This window comes from Bombina bombina, chromosome 7 (assembly GCF_027579735.1).
Source record: "Bombina bombina isolate aBomBom1 chromosome 7, aBomBom1.pri, whole genome shotgun sequence".
Taxonomy (NCBI): domain Eukaryota; kingdom Metazoa; phylum Chordata; class Amphibia; order Anura; family Bombinatoridae; genus Bombina; species Bombina bombina.
In genome coordinates, this window is record NC_069505.1 from 397,549,885 (window position 1) to 397,574,807 (window position 24,923).

The 24,923-nt window shown below is 35.6% G+C and overlaps 1 protein-coding gene across 1 annotated transcript in view; it reads right to left on the reverse strand.

The window, feature by feature from the left end:
- The window catches only part of CAMKV (CaM kinase like vesicle associated), a 287,821-nt gene extending 270,578 nt beyond the window's left edge, over positions 1-17,243 (reverse strand). Inside the window, exon 1 of the mRNA XM_053721148.1 lies at positions 17,071-17,243. The gene's annotated coding sequence lies outside the window, so the exon portion shown is untranslated. The remainder of the gene's footprint in view (positions 1-17,070) is intronic.
- Between the last annotated feature and the right edge of the window lie 7,680 nt (positions 17,244-24,923).

Consider the following 24,923-nt stretch of genomic DNA (forward strand, 5'->3'; position numbering starts at 1 on the left):
CAGTGTCCCTTTAAGTTAAGACAGGAACAATTTTCTTAATGCTATGTACTCTTTTAGTAGGAGTATAATATGTTATGAAGGTATGTGCTTAATAAAGATGGTTAATAACATTATATATATATATATATATATATATATATATATATATATATATATATAGAATACAATATGCCTTTTGTGTGGTGTGCTCAGCTAGCTCCCAGTATCGCATTGTTGCTCCTTCAACAAAGGATAACAAGTAGGGATGTGGGAAATGTTTAAAAAGTACAATACGTTTGGTAGAATGAATAGTCCTTCAGAAATTTGTTTTGGACAAACGAATGTTGATAAAGGATGAAGAACCCTTAATATTTGTTAAACTAATGTTATTTCTGATTTTCAAATTGTACTTTTGTTTTCAAATGTTCATAATTGGATCAAATGTCCACATTCGAAATTTCAAATGTAACAAATACTATTCAGAAGTTCAATAGTTCATGTGGTAGGGAATATAGTAAAATGAGACATAAAAGATACAAATATATTTTTCTATTTAGAATATTGCATAATTAAAATATTTAATTTCAAGAGAGCATTAGAAATACTATTACATTAAAGAAATGCTAAAATGTTGTACAAACATTCGAAAATTCGAAACAAACTAACGAATGTTAACAATTATTTCATTTTTCGAATGTTGCAAAACATTCGCCCATCCCTACTAACAAGATAATAAAGCAAATTTGACAATAGAAGTAAATTGGAAAGTTTATTTAAACTTCTATGATCTTTATGAAATATGAAAGAAAACTGGATTTAATATCCCTTTAACTAGGTTTAGCCACTTAATTATATACAAGCAACAGTGCATTTGTATGTCCCTTTAAATATATGTAGTAAAAATATTGCAAAATGCATTCATCAATTATTTTACTTGCTTTTCTTTAAACACTTTAAACAGCCCATGTTCCCTAAAGAGGTAAAACATGTAATTCTGTAACCTAAGTTTACAACAATATGCTGGAAATTGCCTAAACCAGCTACATACTAGTCAGAGGTTGCTTAGAGCAGTGGTCACACCCATTTGCAAGTAGCTATAACTTGCAATAATAATAATAATTAGTTTTCAAGTAGTTTTGCAAATCATTTATAAAAAGACAGTTTCAAATATTTGTATTTATTAATATAGGTCTACTACAGTTTATTTCTTAAAGGGGCAGTAAACCTACACAATAATGTTATATAATTCTGCAAAGTATTTCAAAGATTTTTTTATCACTAAGTAGAAATTTGTAGAACGCCGTTCCTGGCTGGTTTTTTCAGAAGCACATTGAGGCACGCTGTCTAGTCACAGCCGGCCCGATCACGCAATTAAACTCAATGTAGCTCGCTCCCGCTACCAGACCAGAATGGGAGCGAGCTACATTGAGTTTAATTGCGCAATTGGGCTGGCTGTGACTAGACAGCGTGCCGTGATGCGATTCTGGAAAAAACAGACCCACTCAGAAGAGCCAGGAGCGGTGTTCTACAAAATTCTACTTAGTGATAAAAAATTCTTTGAAATACTTATATAAAGTTGGGGCTAAAATAATGTTATATAATTCTGATACTATCACCTAGATTACCAGTTGTGCGTTTGTCTTTTAACGCTAAAAATATGGTAATTTCAGCGTTAAAACAGCACCGCAGCCATTACAAGTCTTGACGTTTTTTAATGGGATTCCCATAACGCTGGTATTACGAGTTCTGCGTTCTGGATACAAAAAAAGGGGGTTACAGCCTAAAATGACAAGATCCGTACAGTCAACTAAAAGTAGTAGTTATGATTTTTACACTACAAATATGTTACATAAAACTCGTACACTAAACACCCATAAACTACCTATTAACCCCTAAATCAAGGCCCTCCCGCATCGCAAACACTATATTAAATTTATCAACCCTGAATCTGCTGCTCCCGACATCGCTGCCACTAATAAAATGTATTAACCCCTATTCCACCGCTCCCCGACATCGTCACCACTATAATAAACGTATTAACTTCTAAACCGCCGCCCTCCCACATCGCAAACACTATTTAAATATAATTAACCCCTAAATCATCCAATAGATTGAGAGCTGCTTAAATCCTATTGGCTGCTTTGAACAGCTAATAGGATTTTAGCAGCTCTAATTCCTATTGGCTGATTCAAAATTTTCAGCCAATAGAAATTCAAGGGACGCCATGTTGGATCGCGTACCTTGCATTGCAGATACAGTGTACAGCAGCAACCGTATGAAGAGGATGCTCTTCAGGATGGACCCGCTCCTCGCTGCCGGGATCAAGATAGAAGATGCAGCCTGGATGAGGATTGAAGAGGCCACCTGGATGAAGATTTCTCGCCGCTTGGATGAGGACTTCACTGCTGGGATGAAGATTGAAGAGGCCGTCTGGATGAAGACTTCTCGGTGCCTGGATGAGGACTTCTCCGCCGGGATGAAGATCGTTCAAGCGGGACTTCAAAAACTGTAAGTGGATCGTCGGGGGTTAGTTTTAGGGTTTTTTTAAGGGTTTTTTGGGTGTTTTTTTTTTAGATTAGGGTTTGGGCAGCAAAAGAGCTGGAAATGCCCATTCAAATGCCCTTTTCAGGGCAATGGGTAACTTAGGTTTTTTAGATAGTTTTTTTATTTTGTGGGTTTGAGGGGGTGGGGGTTTGTAATGTTAGTTGGTATTTGTATTGTTTTTTTGTTTTTTTTTCACAAAAAGAGCTGATATCTTTAGGGCAATGCCCTCCAAAAGGCCCTTTTAATGGGTATTAGAATAGGAATATTTTTTATTATTTTTGATAATTTGTTTGTTATTTTGTGTATTGTATTTTTAAGGGGGTGTTTGTTTTTCTGGAAGCAAAAGAGCTGTTTAACTTAGGGCAATGACCTACAAAAGGCCCTTTTAAGGGCCCCCACATTTTTTTTGTGATTTTAGTGTTTTTTTATTTTTTTTAAATTTTAGATTTTAGTTTAAGGTAGCTTAGGTTTTATTTGACAGGTAAGTCTGTATTTATTTTAACTAGGTAGTTAGTAAATAGCTAATAACTATTTACTGACTAGTCTACCTAGTTAAAATAAATACAAATTTACCTGTGAAATAAAAATAAAACCTAAGCTAGCTACAATATAACTATTAGTTATATTGTAGCTAGCTTAGGTTTTATTTTACAGGTAAGTATGTATTTAGTTTTAAATAGGTATTATTTAGTTAATAATTGTAAATTTTATTTAGATCAATTTTAATTATGTTAAAGTTAGGGGGTGTTAGGGTTAGGGTTTGGTTTAGGAGTAGGTTTAGGGGTTAATAGTTTAATTTAGGTTGCTGCGATGTTGGGGGTTGGCGGTTTAGGGGTTAATAGGTTTATTTAGTGGTAGTGATGTGGGAGGCCAGAGGTTTAGGGGTTAATAACTTTATTTAGTTCCGGCGATGTCGGGGAGCAGCGGAATAGGGGTTAATAACTTTAGTATAGTGGCAGCGATATCGAGAGCGGCAGATTAGGGGTTAATAACTTTATTTAGGTGGCGGCGATGTCGGGGGCACCAGATTAGGGGTGTTTAGACACAGGGTTTTTGTTAGGGTGTTAGGTTTAAACGTTATTTTCTTTTTCCCCATAGACATCAATGGGACTGCGTTACGGAGCTTCTTTCCGCAATCGCAGGTGTTAGACTTTTTTCTGACCCGCTCTCCTCATTGATGTCTATGGGGAAAGCGTGCAAGAACACGTCAAAACAGTGCTTGTATTTTGTGCAGTATGGAGCTTAAAAGCACCATATTGCACGCACAAGCCGGGTTTTGAAAAACTTGTAATGGCAGTGCTAAAGGGGATTAAATAACGCAACTTTTGTTGCGTTCGTTAATTTCCCTATAGTGCTCAAAACTCGTAATCTAGCTGATTGTGCAGAATTATATAACATTATTGGGTAGGTTTACTGCCCGTTTAATGTATTTTAATTTTTACTTTTTGAAAAACACATTTTTACATCCTAAATGAATTAAAGTTTTATTGTAACACTTGCAGAGGGACTTGTTTGAAAGCTCCCTGCTCAGGTGAGATGATCTAAAACAGTGGTGTCCAAACTTTATCTTAGTATTTCAAGATTTTTTTAAGGCACCCCAAGTCAAACCACAGTTTTATAATCTATTTTACATACCTGACAGTTGCAGTGTGCGGTTGGTGGCTTAGTGCGATTAGTATTACCTTATATGAGGCTAGCAGAGCATTGTTTGGTATTGACAAATGCTGAAAAGAAGTACCTTGTTGTTTTTATTTTTACCTTTCTGGGAAAGAAGTCACAAGATTTACCAACCATATTTGAATGATTGATTTCTAAATGGCATTTTAGCTTACTTGGAATCTTGTATTCTGGAGCCAAAATCTTCAAACACACTACACACTGCAGTTTTTCCTCACCATTAACATTTGTTGATGTAAAGCCAAAATCCAAATAATTGTCATCATATTTACAATATTTCCGCTTCTTCACACACCCGCCACTAGTTTGTAGTGCATCCTCTTCATTTTCAGTTCTATTGTGTTTATTAAATAAAAACGTGTACATTTTTTAATGTATAATCACTATGTACTCACAGATCAAGTCATATATTCATGTGATAACATTGTGCATTGTACGCATCTACACATGTCGCATATGGGTGAGTACATTCGGGTCTATTCTCGAAACGATATGGTCTTATCAGTGGTCTTGTCAGTGGCGCATCATTTATGAGCACTTTTACGGTTGCAAAAGATGAATATTTCGCAGCACCCCTGTAGACCAGTCATGGCGCACCAGGGTGCCGTGGCGCACAGTTTGGGAACCACTGATCCAAAATGATCCTCCAGTACTATGAGATCCCTAGCGAAATTCTTAAAAGGCAGATTTTGCTTTACTTCTCCAAGGTGTGTTTTCTGCATTTATGTATGTGAAGGAGAAACAAGCCTAGTGCAATATAACACTGCATGACATTACAATTCAGCTGAATTTACACTTTGTGCTTTGTATTTTATATTACTTTACAATTCAGATTAAGTTTTATTAGATTTAAACTTTGCACTTTCTATTTTGTATTTTATTTTGTATACAGCAGGATATTTAGGATTGTGACTTTACAAATTCTGATTATAACAAAGCAAATAAAAAAAAATGATCACAAATAACTGTGGGTAACTAACCACAAGTGAATAAAATAATAATAAAATAGTGCCAAAAAATTGTGATCATACACAGTGCACAGGAATCAATATGGTCACCAAAATGTATTATATTTCAACTCGTGAGTCCTTTTATTTTATTCCTCAAAAAGAAACAAAGAAGAATTTCCATAGCGTAATACTGTGTCAAAGGACAACTTTGCAATATTGTTGAAACATTTCTTAGAGTCACTATAGCTCTGAGTATAAGGCACTTTAAAAAATCCCTACAAGCAATCCAACCAGGCAACTGGAAGCTTGTTTCTTCTTATAACTTATAAAATAACAATAAAATCATATTATTTATCATACGCTCAGGGATATTAAAGTAAACACTTTTGAGGTGTATTTCACAAACACATCCAGACTGCCCAAGTCTTTGTTGTAGTATTATGGCTATTCCCCTTTGTAATGCTCAATCTTACCAGCTTTCTCCCTTTCTTGTGATCAGCTCCAGATAAGTTGCAATATACTTTGTATATGTATGTGTATCTTTTACAAAGTACATTGCACTTTACATTTCTTCTATTTAAAATAAAACTGAAAAATTGTCAGCTTTAGTTTCCTAGAAAGCTTCATTACTTTCTATGGGCCAGATTATCAAACATTCTCTAGTGTGGGGAGAAATTATAGAGCAGAATTCACAGGGGAGGAAATCATTGAAGTTTCTAAGAAAAAGTGCGGAACCTGGAAGTCCCACAGAGATTACAGATACTTTCCATAGAAAGTAATAAAGCTTTCTGGGATACAAAATTTTACATTGGAGACAAAAGATAACTGGAGAACACATGAGACTGATATAAAGTTTCAGTTTGCATCAATTACAAATTAAACTGAAATATTTTCACTACAATTTAACTTGCTTTTGTCTTTATTGTACTTTTCTGCTAGTTAAAATAAGTTTATTGTGAATTTTGATAAAACTTCACCTGCAGGCAAGATAAATCATTGAGACCAGCTTGTTGAAAATGTCTACTGGAATTCATTGTGACAGAGCTTCAGACATGTCCTAGGAACTCCCCTGTTCAGTCCAGAGAACTGCCCTGTCCCTCTCGCTTTCTAAAACTGTCAGTTTTAGGTTTACAATAGAACAAATACAAAGTGCAATGCAATTTGTAAAAGATACACAGAAATATATAAAGTATGATCATAATTTGTTAAAGTAATAAAGAAAATTTCAAAATATAATCAGAATTTGTAAAATCACTGCTGAATCTAAATGTATTAAAATATAAAATAGAAAGTGCAAAGCTTAAATGTAGTAATACTGAAAGGACCCAATCTGAAGTGTAAAGTAATATAAAAAAACTAAGTGTAAGTGTAACAAAACTCTCATATCATGCAGTGCTATATTGCCCTGGGCTTGTCTCTCCTTCATATACAGAAATAAGAGAGATTGTGCAGTGCTGGAGAGTTCTGCCTTTTTTCTTTTGAGCATTCAGTGAGTTCAGCCCCTGTGAAGTCTGCACTACAAATTCTCTACAAGCTGGAGAATTCTTTCATCACACCCTCAGCCGGTAAACGTTAGCAGGAAGTTCACTATTATTAGTTTCAATTCGAAGAGCTTTTACTTTACATTTGTTTTCAGGCAAAAAAAAAATGTTGATATTTCATATGCATAATAGGTATTTTTCTTTAGTAAATATGCTTTCAATTGTTATGTCCTATTCGTATAGACAAAACATTATTTTAATATCAAGGACTCATCTTGTTCCAGTCTAAAGAAGAGGTTGTGAAGGTTCAGTATAATATGGAAAATAAGTATTTACACATTTTATTATTAAAGGAAAAATGGAAAGTTCAAGGCTACCACAGAAGAGGGCTGTTAAGGTTGAATGGGAGTAACGCTAAAGTTAAGGTTGTACAGGAGTAATTATTTTGTTAATTTTTCACAGCTATTGTGTATTTTTTGTTCTATCTACAATGTGTTCTGAACCTAAAATGGGCCGGCTCCTGAGCTTTACATTCCTGCTTTTTAAATAAAGATAGCACGAGAACAAATACAAATTGATAATAGGAGTGAGATAGAAAGTTATTTAAATTTGCTGCTCTATCTGAATCATGAAACAGAAAAAAATGTGGGTTGGTGTCCCTTTAAGCACCTACACTGCCACTTACACCCAATCTAAGCAGCACCCTATATTCTCACCCTACCATATACCTTATTCTCAGCTGTCTTGCTGCTGTCTTCAGCACTTTTATTTAGCTTCACTAAGCATCCCTTCCTATCGTTCTCACCACCCCCTGCTTAGCACTGTCAAAAAAGCCTTTCCAGGCATTATATCTCATGAGCACTTATACTCTCCAAGATCTGCCTTTTCCTTTCTATATTTTTGTTGTATTCAGAGCATTGCTTGTTCTGCTGATTGTATCCTTTAGCCTCGGTCTCTAATACGAATAATATGCAGTGTGTTTTGTTGGGTTCTAGGCACTGCAGTGTATCATATGCCTTGAGGTGTGATTGTGTGTATTTGTGCATATTGTTTGTTTGCATTGTGTGTGTGTGTGTATGTGTGAGTGTGTGTTTTGTGAGTGTGTTGTGTGTATGTGTGTTTGTGCTGTTGGGTGTGTGCATTTGTGTGTGTATTGTTTTTGTGCTCTGTGTGTGTGTTTTGTGTTTGTGTGGGTATGGTTATGTGTATATGTGTGAGTGTATGTGTGTGATGTATGTTTTGTGTGTGTGTATAGTACGTGTGTGTGTTGTGTGTGTATGTTTTTGTTGTGTGTGTGTTTGTGTGCGTTGTGTATATGTTGCTGTTCCTCCGCCCATAACGGATCCTCTATTTCCTACTTCACTGACGATTCAGGCTGTAGCCAATCGTATCGCACCCCCTATGGTGTTCAGCAAACGGGTCATGATACGATTGGCTACAGCCTGATTCGTCACCACTTTAATTATTCTCAAAATAGAAAACTTTGAAATAGTCTTGTTCTTTACTAATTAAAAAAAATACATATATATATACGAAATGTACATCTGGGATAAGCTGTTCAAATCCTTTTGTGAGATGAGGATTGCCTAATATTTTGGGTCTGGGCTATCCTTTTATTTGAGGTCAGACTGATAAACTGCAGGAAAGTTCTCACCTTTAAAAAGCACAGATTGGGCAGAAAAAGGCTGTACCCTGCATCATCCGTTCCCAGTTGAGCACTTGTCTTATGTATTTTAGTCTCTTTCTCTCTCTCTCTTTCTCTCTCTATCTCTTTCTCTCTCTCTTTCACACTCTCTTTCTCTCTCTTTCTCACTCTCTCTCTCTTTCTCACTCTCTTTCTCACTCTTTATCTCTCTCTTACTCTGTCTCGCTCTCTCTCTAACTCTCTCTCTCACTGTCTCTCTCTCTCCCTCCCTCTTTCTCTCTCTCTCTCTCTCTCGCTCTCTCTCTCTCTTTCTTTCTCTCGCTCTCAATCTCTCTCTCTCTTTATATATATATATATATATATATATATATATATATATATATATATATATATATATATATATATATATATATATATAATAATCCTTTGTTCAGATGAGAATTGCCTAATATTTTGGGCTGGGCTGTCCTTTTATTTGGGGTCAGACTGATAAACTGCAGGGAAGTTTGAAGTTCTCACTGTTAAAAGGCACAGATTAGGCAGAAAGAGGCTTTATCCTGGATGGGTACCATCCCATAGGGTGGGCTATTAAGCATCATCTGTTCCCAGTTGAGCACTTGTCTTAAGTATTTTAGTCTCTTTCTCTCTCTCTCTCTTCGCTCTCTCTCACTCTCACAATCTCTCACTCTCTCACAATCTCTCACTCTCACACACTCTCTCTCTCTCTCTCCCTCTATATATATATATATATAATACAATTTTCTTCTGAGTAAAGAACAATGCTATTTCAACTATTTCTTAATGCCCCTTTGGCTTTAGTGCACTTTAGCTTTGCCAACCTTCAGGTTAGCGCTTGAGCGAAAGCCAGAACTTGGTTTTGTAGCTTACCTCATAGACTTTGTCTATGAGGAGAGGAACTTAGCACGGCTACGCTATCGACCTCCAGATGTTAGTGCGTCTGAGGCTTTCCCTCTAGCAATAACTTTTTACTTTCAACTTGTAATATGAGCACATGAGTAAAAGCGCTATGGATTTAACTTGCGCTTTGTTAACACTCATTTTTTCTAAAAATCCTTTTCTCCCGACTTTATCTCTCATCTTGATTTAGGTTGATCACAGCTGTAAGGTTTGGGAGTGATACAGTAATGAATGGCGTTCATATGACTCCACTAAAAGTATATCTGGTTTATGTTAATAAAGTTTGTGCCTCTGGTAAGTAATGTTAATAAAATTTCGGCCTCTGGTAAGTAATGTTAATAAAGTTTGGGCCTCTGGTAAGTAATGTTAATAAAGTTTGGGCCTCTGGTAAGTAATGTTAATAAAGCTTTTGTCTCTTGTAAGTAATGTTAAAGGGACAGTCTAGTCCAAAATAAACTTTAATGATTCAGATAAAGCATGTAATTTTAAACAATTTTCCAATTTACTTTTATCACCAATTTTGCTTTGTTCTCTTGGTATTCATAGTTGAAAGCTTAATCTAGGAGGTTCATATGCTAATTCCTTAGACCTTGAAGGCCACCTCTTTTCAGAATGCATTTTAACAGTTTTTCACCACTAGAGGGTGTTAGTTCATGTGTTTCATATAGATAACACTGTGCTCATGCACGTGAAGTTATCTGGGAGAAGGCGCTGATTGGCTAAACTGCAAGTCTGTCAAAAGAACTGAAATAAAGGGGCAGTTTGAAAGATAATCACAGAGGTTAAAAGTATATTAATATATATATATATATATATATATATATATATATATATATATATATATATATATATATATATAAAACTATGTTGGTTATGCAAAACTGGGGAATGGGTAATAAAGGGATTATCTATCTTTTAAAACAATAAAAATTCTGGTGTAGACTGTCCCTTTAATAAAGTTTGCATCTCTTGTAAGTAATGTTAATAACGTTTGGGCCTCTGGTAAGTAATGTTATAAAATTTTAGCCTATTGTAAGTAATGTTAATAAAGTTTGCATCTCTTATAAGTAATGTTAATAAAGCTTGTGTCTCTTGTAAGTAATGTTAATAAAGTTTGGGCCTCTTGTAAGTAATGTTAATAAAGCTTGTGTCTCTTGTAAGTAATGCTAATAAAGTTTGGGCCTCTTGTAAGTAATGTTAATAAAGCTTGTGTCTCTTGTAAGTAATGTTAATAAAGTTTGGGCCTCTTGTAAGTAATGTTAATAACATTTGCCTAGAGCTGTAATTTTTCAGTCAGAAGGCTTGGTCCCCGCTGAGTATTACAAACCTTTGCTATGAGTGTCAAAGGATGAAAAATACAAAGCCCCAGTGACTGATGGGGTGAAACGCGCGTAGCCATTGAAGGATTGGAACATGTGACTTTGCAGCTTCAGAGGATATTGAATGTTTGAGTGCTAGCGGGACGCTTAGAAAGAAAAGAAGCCGTTTGCTGTCTTTGGAAGTAACCGTGGACATATCTAGCTGTGTCTGTATCTGACATTGCTTGTCGTTTGCATGGATGTTTTATGTATGAGTGTCTATTTTGCACTTACCATACTGTGATATAGTAAATATTATAAATACATATATTTTTATTTTCTTTTTCTATTTATAAAATAAAGATTTTGTAAAAGAGTGGTAAATACCTTTGGTTTTTTTTTGGTGGGCCAGCATATTTGTCTTGTCCTACTCTTTCTAAACATTTTCTACGATGAAATATACTATACTGCCCTTGGAATCCTTATTTGAAAAGTTGTTAATCACACACTTTACGTGATGTTTTTATGCACTTATATTATTTTTATTTTATTTTTGTATAAATCAAATTAGACATAGCATATGAATTTTCAAAGCATGCAGAATGTATATCACAATAGGTTGTAAACCTACAGATGTGTGTACCTGTGTCAATTTGTATGTGTGTGTCTTTTTCAGTCCATATGTGTGTGTCAGTTTGTGTTTCTATGTATGTGTGTCAGTTTGTGTGTGTGTCTCAGTTTGTGTATGTATGTGCGTGTCAGTTTGTGTATGTATGTATGTGTGTCAGTTTGTGTATGTCTGCGTGTGTATCAGTTTGTGTATGTATGCGTGTCAGTTTGTGTATGTATGTGTGTGTGTCAGTTTGTGTATGTATATGTGTGTGTGTCAGTTTGTGTATGTATGTGCGTGTCTGTGTATGTATGTGTGTCATTTTGTGTATGAATATATGTGTGTGTGTCAGTTTGTATATGTGTGTGTGTCCGTTTGCGTATGTATGTATGTTTGTCAGTTTGTGTAGGTATGTATGCATGTGTGTGTGTCAGTATGTGTATGTATGTGCGTGTCTGTGTATGTATGTGTGTCATTTTGTGTATGAATATATGTGTGTGTGTCAGTTTGTATATGTGTGTGTGTCCGTTTGCGTATGTATGTATGTTTGTCAGTTTGTGTAGGTATGTATGCATGTGTGTGTGTCAGTATGTGTATGTATTTGTGTCAGTTTGTGTATGTGTGTGTGTGTGTCTGTTTGTGTATATGTCTGTGTATGTATGTATGTGTGTCAGTTTGTGTATGTGTGTCAGTTTGTGTATGTATGTATGTCAGTTTGTGTATGTTTGTGTGTGTGTGTCTGTTTGTTTATGTATGTGTGCCAGTTTGTGTATGTATGTATGCGTGTATGTCAGTTTGTCTATGTATGTATGCGTGTGTGTCAGTTTGTGTATGTATGTGTGTGTCAGTTTGTGTATGTATGTGCGTGTCTGTGTATGTATGTGTGTCAGTTTGTGTATGAATGTATATGTTTGTGTATGTGTGTGTGTCAGTTTGTGTATGTGTGTCAGTTTGTGTATGTATGTGTATGTTTGTGTGTGTGTCTGTTTGTTTATGTATGTGTGCCAGTTTGTGTATGTATGTATGCGTGTTTGTCAGTTTGTGTATGTATGCGTGTGTCAGTTTGTGTATGTATGCGTGTGTGTCAGTTTGTGTGTGTATGTGTGTGTCAGTTTGTGTATGAATGTATGTGTGTGTGTGTCTGTTTGTGTATGTATGTATGTATGTGTGTGTATCAGTTTGTGTATGTATGTGTGTCAGTTTGTATATGTATGTGTGTGTGTTTGTGTATGTATGTGTGTGTGTGTGTGTCAGTTTGTGTATGTATGTGTGTGTTAGTTTGTGTATGTATGTGTCTGTCAGTTTGTTTATGTATGTATATGTGTCAGTTTGCTTATGTATGTGTGTGTGTCAGTTTGTGTATGTATGTGTGTCAGTTTGTTTATGTATGTGACTGTGTGTGTGCCAGTTTGTGTATGTGTGTGTGTGTCAGTTTGTGTATGTATGTGTGTGTGTCAGTTTGTGTGTGTATGTGTGTCAGTTTGTGTATGTATGTGTGTCAGTTTGTGTATGTATGTGTGTCAGTTTGTGTGCGCGTGTGTCAGTTTTGTGTATGTATGTGTGTGTTTTAGCCATGCTATATATTCATGGCTCTAGAGCAGGGTTTTTCAACTCCAGTCCTGGCTTGTGTATGTGTGTGTGTCAGTTTGTGTGCGTGTGTGTCAGTTTGTGTATGTGTGTGCGTCAGTTTGTGTATGTATGTGTGTCAGTTTGTGTGCACGTGTGTCAGTTTGTGTATGTATGTGTGTGTCAGTTTGTATATGTATGTGTGTGTCAGATTGTGTATGTGTGTGTGTCAGTTTGTGTGCGCGTGTGTCAGTTTGTGTGTGTATGTGTGCGTGTGTCAGTTTGTGTATGTATGTGTGTCAGTTTGTGTATGTATGTGTGTCAGTTTGTGTGCGCGTGTGTCAGTTTTGTGTATGTATGTGTGTGTTTTAGCCATGCTATATATTCATGGCTCTAGAGCAGGGTTTTTCAACTCCAGTCCTGGCTAGATTATAATCATATTTGAACTCAATCACAGGTGAAATAATCAGCTGATCAGTAACCACGGTTACTAACCTGCTCTCACCCATCAGCTGATTATTTCACCTGTGCTCTAGCTCAGATATAATGAAAACCTGGCCTGTTGTTGTGCCCTGAGGACTTGAGTTAAAAAAAAAAACAATTCTTCATTGAATGTTATTTCTCTTGTGTGCTTTTGCTACATATCAAATGTGTCTAAGAAGATTGTGTGCCATGTCCTGTGCTGTTTATTCAGCATGCGCTGCACACTGTGTCCTGTAGTATGAGCAGATTATGTAACACATTGTGCTGTGCATGTTGTGTATATTTATTCCATGTACATATTTGTTTCATTTTAAGTATGTTCTATGTTTTCAGTCTGTCACTATATTAAACATTTATTGTGTGATGTTCATTGTATTTCATTTGCTATCTATGCATTGTGTGCTGCTGTGGATGGTGTATCTTCAGTTTGTGTCGTGGAGGAAGTATCGTGCGTAAAATGTATGAGTTTGTTTGTATATTCTTTGTTAGATGTGAATTTAATGCAATGTACGGTGTACTTTGTATGACACTGCTGTACTTTCACTGTATTCTGTGTAAATTCTATGCTCATGGGCTATGTAGTTTATCATCTAAATTCACTAAAAATTCAATAAAATCTCAAGTGACAAAAAAATCATTTCCAAATGATAATGGAGCTGATTTAATTTTTGAATAGCTTCTTTATTCTTTAGTGAGTTAGATATTGGAATTTGAAGTGAATCTAGGAGAAAGGATATGTAATGTTTGCCGCTGTCCACTGCATAGTGCTGAACATCATGACTGCTGTGCAGAATAATCTCACCTGCCTCATTTCTAATTCTCCCGCTGGGGAAAAAATGTTTTTAATGACTTGAGTTTTCTGTAAATCTGATGCAAGTAGACAATAAAACCCCTAAAACACAACTACAACAGTCATAGTAGATATAGCTCAAATATACTCATCTAGTCAAGCAATGACAGGAATATACTAAAGATACAATGCACCCAACAGCAGGTGTATCTATCAAAATATGTACCTCATTAAAAAAAGAATACTAAAAATACAAAAAATTACAAAGATTAGGACAGAAATGTGTCCAAAATACAAATCTGCTACAGTACTGTCTTAAATTCCACAAAAGCATTTAACCCTCTGAAAATGGGTAATAATGCCCAAATATAACCCAGATACTACACACATATCCATCACAAACTTATTGAGGCAAATAGAATGATCTCAAAGCAACCTTTAGAGACAACAGGACTATCTCAAGGGCAGGAATATACCCCGGAAAGCATTAACATACATACACTCCAACCCCAGACAGCTGTGGTTATCCAAAGGCAGACAGCTATCTGAGTAAGCGTACAAATATCTGAAATGCACAAATCCACAGCACACCAAAGACGGGTAACAATATATAAAATACTCAAATATGCCATAATGAGGGTAGAAAGAATGATAACCACAGGGCAATGAGGTATCAGTGGTAGAGACTGCAAGTTTTTATTGCTGTTCAACATATCTCATATCACTAAATCATCAGAACAATGTTACCACCTGTAAATCAATAGAATAACGACATGTAGAGCAACAGGATACTGCAGTATTTTGGTATAAAGCGTAGCTCCATATATTATTTTTTTGGTATATCAGTGCATGCAAAGCATTTTGTACTACGCAGAGCAAAATGTCTTGTAGTTTAACATCACTTTATAGGAAGAATTTGCAGAAATGCATTACAGATCAACTTATCTCATACTTTTTCATACAGCAACATCTGGCAGAACAATATGAAAGCTTCAGAGTAATACTACAGCCGTTAGAACATTTGCATACCACTTATTGAAATAACAGGTTATGTAACATAATTGTTTGCGGAACAATGTTACAGAAAGGAGAGCAATTGGATGATATTTAAATTAATATAAACTGCAGTGCAAGATCTTAGCATAGAGTCCAATAGTATATTTTGAATAGCATTATCAGGTCATGCAAAATAAGCTTACATCATGCAGAGCAATGTCATGATATGATGAGCAATTTTAACATGCACCACAATATGCATCAAATAGGGCAGTTTTACATAATACAGGAAAATTATCACATAGAAAACTATATGACATAAGGGTGTAATATTATGACAAACAGCACAATTTACTAGCTCAAAAACTATTGTATTACACACAAATCAATTCCATATCCCTCATAGGTTTATTGCACTAAGGGGGGGGGGGGGCATTTTTAAGCAGGCAGAGCTATACAATAAAATGCAGAGGAGTTCTCTCATACTGCACAGTGATGTAGTGTTACAATATAGTTATCTCATGAGGTGCAGAGCACTCTTATGCATAGCAGAGCAATCCTTTGCTGAACAGAGCAGTTTAGAACCACACAGAGCAATTTTATATCTCACAGAGCAATCTCATAAAATACACAGCAATATGATGCTGGCCCCTTATAGCACTAAAGGGATTTATGTAATTCTGGTGCAGAGAAATGCAAACACTGCCAGCATTAACTCCCCCCCTGCCAGGTCAGAGAAAATAAGCACAGTGTTGCTAATAAATATTATATTATATGATATCCCACAACATACAAATGCATTTTAAAAGCAAAAGCCTGGTTGCATTTAATAGTGAGGAATACTTTGATTGGAGGGATTGGTTAAGACGCTAATGTATTTCTATTCTCATGAGATGTTCAGATGAGCCCTGCAGAAAACAGATCAACTTGAATTAGGACCACGGGGTAGGATACTGGAACAGAGGAATGTGGTAAGAAACCCCAGGGGCAATTAGGCATCCAGCAACAGAAAAAATAAGTGGCCACTATTACCACCAAAGAGACATTAAGGTCTAACCCTGGAGAGTAGACCTAATTCCTTCACAAGTCTGTCTGGAACACTTTGCTGGTAGGTGACAAAAAAGCTATGCTAAAATAGCATATCATGTGGAGGTTAGAGACAGAAATACTCTGTTGTACAGCAAAAGATTAACCCACAAACTACATGAAACTGTATATCAATGTACAACTTGAATGATGATATAAATATATAGATAGATTAGATAGATGATAGATAGATAAAAGATAGATAATGTGTTTTTTTTATAGATACATTCATATATATTATATGTGTGTATATACATATATATATATATATATATATATATATATATATACACGTATATATATGTACGCTACACACACATTCATATACATATATATATATATATATATATATACCACAAATATATATATGTGTGTGTGTAGCTTACATTTACATTTATATTATATTATATATATATATATATATATATATATATATATAGTTTACATTTGAATATATATATTTATATATATACAGTGTGTGTATATATATATATATATATATATATATATATATATATACACATGGCTTAAACACAAGTTAAATTGCCAGGGTTGGGGGGGGGTCATTAGCTGCTCTGTTTGTGAAAGGGTTAACAGGTTATGTAAGCTAAAAGGTAGGTGCTAAACCGTCAGCATGGTGAGGTGGGATTTGGAAATTTAACCCCTTCAGAGGGGCCCTGCAACACATTGCATAGGCTTTTCCTAAAGAGCAGGAAGAAATGGACCAAAAGATGCAGGGAGACAGCTACATGTGTAAAGCACAATACATACAATAACACACAGGATATGCTTCAACTATTAATATAAATTGGTTTCCATGCCAACGTGCAGATAATTTTGAGCATCCTCCTGCTTTTCATGACATTAGCTAATGTAAGAGCGCTGCGGAACATGCTGGTGCTTTAGAAATAAATTAATACAATTATATTTCTATCTTTACAGTTGGTTTCGATTGTCAGCTCTGTGTCATCCCATAAGAAACTGCAGCAGCCGCATCTTTACCTCACTGAACTCATCAATATATCTATTACTCACAAATCCTCTTACCTTGAGATTGTATGGCCCCCAGTAAAAGAACAGCTCTTTGCCCTCCTCCTGGTGATGTTTTCCCCCAGACCTGAGTGCTTTTCCCCCCTGCTCACAGTCAGTTGCCTCAGCTCACAGACAGATCAGGAGGATACTGTATTCTCCATGTGTTCTTCACTTAAAACCCCTTTGTGAAACTTACAGCTTCGAACAGACACGTGGACCCTCCCACATGACAGAAGGGGCTGGGTCCCTGATAGCATCACAAGCAAACTTTAGGCACCTCCTATCCTGGCTAATAAACGTGTGACTTATGTGACTGGAGACTGGTAGGGGCTGTGTAGCTGCTTCTATCTATATTACCTCATATATGGTGTGTTTTTTGTCATTTCCTTTTAAACAGGTGCATGTGTTGTACTCTACACAATCCCAATGAATCCTTGTATTGTGATATATGAGAATGTCCCTTAAGCCATCCTCTCTCTCTATATATATATATTTATATAACAAAGGGACATTAAGCACTAAATAAATGCTAGATAGAATGCATTCAAAGAAAATATTAGTCTGAGAATAACATGTAGATGTGTTTTTTAAAGTTTAATTCGCTGTTTAAATATTGACAAAATAAGTGTTAATTTTTAGTGTCTATAAAACAATGAGAGCTGCCATGTTGTAACTTAGGTTACCTCCTCTGCTGTGGCCAATTAGAGACAGTTATAAATAGGTCATTAGAGTGAGCAGCCAATGGCTGTGTAGAATATAACAGTGTTCTGCACTTCCATTTCTAACAGGAGCTGAAAAGCTCACAATTTCAGAAGTGAATTACAGGAAAAGGGGACAAAATAAATCATGAAAGTATATTGTTTGTTTTATATATACAACTTATCCTTTTATATTACCATCTCAAAGTGTATAATGTCCCTTTAAAGACTTCTGTATACAATAAAATGAACTCATGGCATCTTTAAAGGACAGTAAAGTTTCAGAAATCAGATAGAGCACAAGGTTTGAAACAAATTTACTTCTGATATCTAATTTGCTTCATTCTCTTGGTATTCTTTGTTAAAAGCATATCTAGGTAGGCTCAGAAGCAGCAATGCACTACTGGGGGTTAGCTGGTTATTGTTGGCTACACACACACACACACACATATATATATAATATAATAATATAATAATATGCCTCTTTATGTGTCCGGCTAGCTTCTATTAGTGCATTTCTGCTCCATGAGGGAAAATGTGTCTCAGGAGCGGGCACGTGTTTTTACAGTTCTGGAGATCCCATCTCCAGAAGGTTATAAACTAGAAACTGTCAAAGGAGGCTACTAAATGGTACACGGTATAAAACATACAAAGAAAATCTCTATAAAATAAATATGTATAGTTTAGAGGAGAGAAGGGAAAGAGGTTACATGATAGAAACCTTTAAAGGGACACTGAACCCAATTTTTTTCTTTTGTGATTCAGATAGAGCATGCAATTTTAAGCAACTTTCTAATTTACTCCTATTATCAATTTTTCTTCGTTCACTTGTTATCTTTATTTGAAAAAGAAGGCATCTAAGCTTCTTTTTTGTTCAGTACTCTGGACAGCACTTTTTTATTGGTGGATGAATTTATCCACCAATCAGCAAGAATAACCCAGGTTATTCACCAAAAATGGGCCGACATCTAAACTTACATTCTTGAATTTCAAATAAAGATACCAAGAGAATGAAGAAAATGTGACAATAGGAGTAAATTAGAAAGTTGCTTAAAATTGCATGATCTATCTGAATCATGAAAGAAAAAAATTGGGTTCAGTGTCCCTTTAAATATATACGAAAGGACTTAAAGGGACACTTAACCCAAATTTTTTCTTTAATGATTCAGATAGATCAGCATTTTAAGCAGCTTTCTAATTTACTCCTATTATTAATTGTTCTTCGTTCTCTTGCTATCTTTATTTAAAAAGCAGGAATGTAATGCATAGGAGCCGGACCATTTTTGGTTGAGAACCTGGGTTATACTTGCTTATTGGTGGCTAAATGTCAGCCACCAATAAGCAAGCACTATCCATGGTGCTGAACCTAAAATGGGCTGGCTGCTAATATTTACATTGCTGCTTTTTAAATAAAGATAGCAAGAGAACAAAGAAAAAATTATAAATATGAGTAAATTAGAAAGCTACCTAAAAATGCATGCTCTATCTGAATAATGAAAGAAAAAATGTGGGTTTAGTATCCCTTTAATAAAATGGAAGCTGAAAGCATTTTCCACATAAAAAACAAATGCCTAAACAATCTTAAAGGGACACTGAACCCAATTTTTTTTTTCTTTCGTGATTCAGATAGAGCATGCAATTTTAAGCAACTTTCTAACTTACTCCTATTATCAAATTGTCTTCATTCTCTTGGTATGTTTATTTGAAAAGCAAGAATGTAAGTTTAGATGCCGGCCCATTTTTGGTGAACAAACTGGGTTGTCCTTGCTGATTGGACAGCACCAATAAACAAGTGCTGTCCATGGTTCTATGCCAAAAATTTGCTGGCTTCTTAGCTTAGGTGCCTTCTTTTTCAAATAAAGATAGCAAGAGAACGAAAAACAAATTATAATAGAAGTAAATAAGAAAGTTGCTTAAAATTGCATGCTCTGTCTGAATAATGAAAGAAAAAAATTGGGTTCGGTGTCCCTTTAAGTTAGAAGGTTGCGGATTCAGGAGAAATGTGAGGAAGCTGTTTTTTTACTCAAAGGATGGTGGATTCATGGAATAAACTGCTAATTGAGGTGGTAAACACAGGGACTGTAAAAAAAAATGCCTGGGACATACATAAGGCTATACTAAGGAAGCAGTAACATGTAATATGTGTAGACTTGATGGGACATGCATAAGGCTATCCTAAGGAAACAGTAACATGTAATATGTGTAGACTTGATTAGACATGCATAAGGCTATTATACTAAGGAAACAGTAACATGTAATATGTGTAGACTTGATGGGACATGCATAAGGCTATCCTAAGGAAACAGTAACATGTAATATGTGTAGACTTGATGGGACATGCATAAGGCTATTATACTAAGGAAACAGTAACATGTAATATGTGTAGACTTGATGGGACATGCATAAGGCTATCCTAAGGAAACAGTAACATGTAATATGTGTAGACTTGATGGGACATTTATAAGGCTATTATACTAAGGAAACAGTAACATGTAATATGTGTAGACTTGATGGGACATGCATAAGGCTATCCTAAGGAAACAGTAACATGTAATATGTGTAGACTTGATGGGACATGCATAAGGCTATTATACTAAGGAAACAGTAACATGTAATATGTGTAGACTTGATGGGACATGCATAAGGCTATCCTAAGGAAACAGTAACATGTAATATGTGTAGACTTGATGGGACATTTATAAGGCTATCCTAAGGAAACAGTAACATGTAATATGTGTAGACTTGATGGGACATGCATAAGGCTATCCTAAGGAAACAGTAACATGTAATATGTGTAGACTTGATGGAACATGCATAAGGCTATCCTAAGGAAACAGTAACATGTAATATGTGTAGACTTGATGGGACATTCATAAGGCTATCCTAAGGAAAGAGTAACATGTAATATGTGTAGACTTGATGGGACATTCATAAGGCTATCCTAAGGAAACAGTAACATGTAATATGGGTAGACTTGATGGGACATGCATAAGGCTAGCCTAAGGAAACAGTAACATGTAATATGGGTAGACTTGATGGGACATGCATAAGGCTATCCTAAGGAAACAGTAACATGTAATATGTGTAGACTTGATGGGACATGCATAAGGCTATACTAAGGAAACAGTAACATGTAATATGTGTAGACTTGATGGGACATGCATAAGGCTATCCTAAGGAAACAGTAACATGTAATATGTGTAGACTTGATGGGACATACATAAGGCTAGCCTAAGGAAACAGTAACATGTAATATGTGTAGACTTGATGGGACATACATAAGGCTATACTAAGGAAACAGTAACATGTACTATGTGTAGACTTGATGGGACATGCATAAGGCTATCCTAAGGAAACAGTAACATATAATATGTGTAGACTTGATGGGACATACATAAGGCTATACTAAGGAAACAGTAACATATAATATGTGTAGACTTGATGGGACATTCATAAGGCTATCCTAAGGAAACAGTAACATGTAATATGTGTAGACTTGATGGAACATGCATAAGGCTATCCTAAGGAAACAGTAGCATGTAATATGTGTAGACTTGATGGGACATGCATAAGGCTATACTAAGGAAACAGTAACATGTAATATGGATATACTTGATGGGACATGCATAAGGCTATCCTAAGGAAACAGTAACATGTAATATGTGTAGACTTGATGGGACATGCATAAGGCTATCCTAAGGAAACAGTAACATGTAAGATGTGTAGACTTGATGGGACATGGATAAGGCTATCCTAAGGAAACAATAACATGTAATATGTGTAGACTTGATGGGAGATACATAAGACTATCCTAAGGAAACAATAACATGTAATATGTGTAGAATTGATGGGAGATACATAAGGCTATCCTAAGGAAACAGTAGCATGTAATATGTGTAGACTTGATGGGACATACATAAGGCTATCTAAGGAAACAGTAGCATGTAATATGTGTAGACTTGATGGGACATGAATAAGGCTATCCTAAGGAAACAGTAACATGTAATATGTGTAGACTTGATGGGACATGCATAAGGCTATCCTAAGTAAACAGTAGCATGTAATATATGTAGACTTGATGGGACATGCATAAGGCTATCCTAAGGAAACAGTAACATGTAATATGGATAGACTTGATGGGACATGCATAAGGCTATCCTAAGGAAAAAGTAACATGTAATATGGATAGACTTGATGGGACATGCATAAGGCTATCCTAAGGAAACAGTAACATGTAATATGGATAGACTTGATGGAACATGCATAAGGCTATCCTAAGGAAACAGTAACATGTAATATGGGTAGACTTGATGGGACATGCATAAGGCTATCCTAAGGAAACAGTAACATGTAATATGTGTAGACTTGATGGGACATGAATAAGGCTATCCTAAGGAAACAATAACATGTAATATGTGTAGACTTGATTGGACATACATAAGGCTATCCTAAGGAAACAGTAACATGTAATATGTGTAGACTTGATGGGACATGCATAAGGCTAATCTAAGTAAACATTAACATGTAATATGTGTAGATTTTATGGAACATGCATAAGGCTATCCTAAGGAAACAGTAACATGTAATTTGGGTAGACTTGATGGGACATACATAAGGCTATCCTAAGGAAACAGTAACATGTAATATGGGTAGACTTGATGGGACATGCCTAAGGCTATCCTAAGGAAACAGTAACATGTAATATGTGTAGACTTGATGGGACATGCATAAGGCTATCCTAAGGAAACAGTAACATATAATAAGGGTAGACTTGATGGGACATGCCTAAGGCTATCCTAAGGAAACAGTAACATATAATAAGGGTAGACTTGATGGGACATGCATAAGGCTATCCTAAGGAAACAGTAACATGTAATATGTGTAGACTTGATGGGACATGCATAAGGCTATTATACTAAGGAAACAGTAACATGTAATATGTGTAGACTTGATGGGACATGCATAAGGCTATCCTAAAGAAACAGTAACATGTAATATGTGTAGACTTGATGGGACATTTATAAGGCTATTATACTAAGGAAACAGTAACATGTAATATGTGTAGACTTGATGGGACATGCATAAGGCTATCCTAAGGAAACAGTAACATGTAATATGTGTAGACTTGATGGGACATGCATAAGGCTATTATACTAAGGAAACAGTAACATGTAATATGTGTAGACTTGATGGGACATGCATAAGGCTATCCTAAGGAAACAGTAACATGTAATATGTGTAGACTTGATGGGACATTTATAAGGCTATCCTAAGGAAACAGTAACATGTAATATGTGTAGACTTGATGGGACATTTATAAGGCTATTATACTAAGGAAACAGTAACATGTAATATGTGTAGACTTGATGGGACATTCATAAGGCTATCCTAAGGAAAGAGTAACATGTAATATGTGTAGACTTGATGGGACATTCATAAGGCTATCCTAAGGAAACAGTAACATGTAATATGGGTAGACTTGATGGGACATGCATAAGGCTAGCCTAAGGAAACAGTAACATGTAATATGGGTAGACTTGATGGGACATGCATAAGGCTATCCTAAGGAAACAGTAACATGTAATATGTGTAGACTTGATGGGACATGCATAAGGCTATACTAAGGAAACAGTAACATGTAATATGTGTAGACTTGATGGGACATGCATAAGGCTATCCTAAGGAAACAGTAACATGTAATATGTGTAGACTTGATGGGACATACATAAGGCTAGCCTAAGGAAACAGTAACATGTAATATGTGTAGACTTGATGGGACATACATAAGGCTATACTAAGGAAACAGTAACATGTACTATGTGTAGACTTGATGGGACATGCATAAGGCTATCCTAAGGAAACAGTAACATATAATATGTGTAGACTTGATGGGACATACATAAGGCTATACTAAGGAAACAGTAACATATAATATGTGTAGACTTGATGGGACATTCATAAGGCTATCCTAAGGAAACAGTAACATGTAATATGTGTAGACTTGATGGAACATGCATAAGGCTATCCTAAGGAAACAGTAGCATGTAATATGTGTAGACTTGATGGGACATGCATAAGGCTATACTAAGGAAACAGTAACATGTAATATGGATATACTTGATGGGACATGCATAAGGCTATCCTAAGGAAACAGTAACATGTAATATGTGTAGACTTGATGGGACATGCATAAGGCTATCCTAAGGAAACAGTAACATGTAAGATGTGTAGACTTGATGGGACATGGATAAGGCTATCCTAAGGAAACAATAACATGTAATATGTGTAGACTTGATGGGAGATACATAAGGCTATCCTAAGGAAACAGTAGCATGTAATATGTGTAGACTTGATGGGACATACATAAGGCTATCTAAGGAAACAGTAGCATGTAATATGTGTAGACTTGATGGGACATGAATAAGGCTATCCTAAGGAAACAGTAACATGTAATATGTGTAGACTTGATGGGACATGCATAAGGCTATCCTAAGTAAACAGTAGCATGTGATATATGTAGACTTGATGGGACATGCATAAGGCTATCCTAAGGAAACAGTAACATGTAATATGGATAGACTTGATGGGACATGCATAAGGCTATCCTAAGGAAAAAGTAACATGTAATATGGATAGACTTGATGGGACATGCATAAGGCTATCCTAAGGAAACAGTAACATGTAATATGGATAGACTTGATGGAACATGCATAAGGCTATCCTAAGGAAACAGTAACATGTAATATGGGTAGACTTGATGGGACATGCATAAGGCTATCCTAAGGAAACAGTAACATGTAATATGTGTAGACTTGATGGGACATGAATAAGGCTATCCTAAGGAAACAATAACATGTAATATGTGTAGACTTGATGGGACATACATAAGGCTATCCTAAGGAAACAGTAACATGTAATATGTGTAGACTTGATGGGACATGCATAAGGCTAATCTAAGTAAACAGTAACATGTAATATGTGTAGATTTTATGGAACATGCATAAGGCTATCCTAAGGAAACAGTAACATGTAATTTGGGTAGACTTGATGGGACATACATAAGGCTATCCTAAGGAAACAGTAACATGTAATATGGGTAGACTTGATGGGACATGCCTAAGGCTATCCTAAGGAAACAGTAACATGTAATATGTGTAGACTTGATGGGAC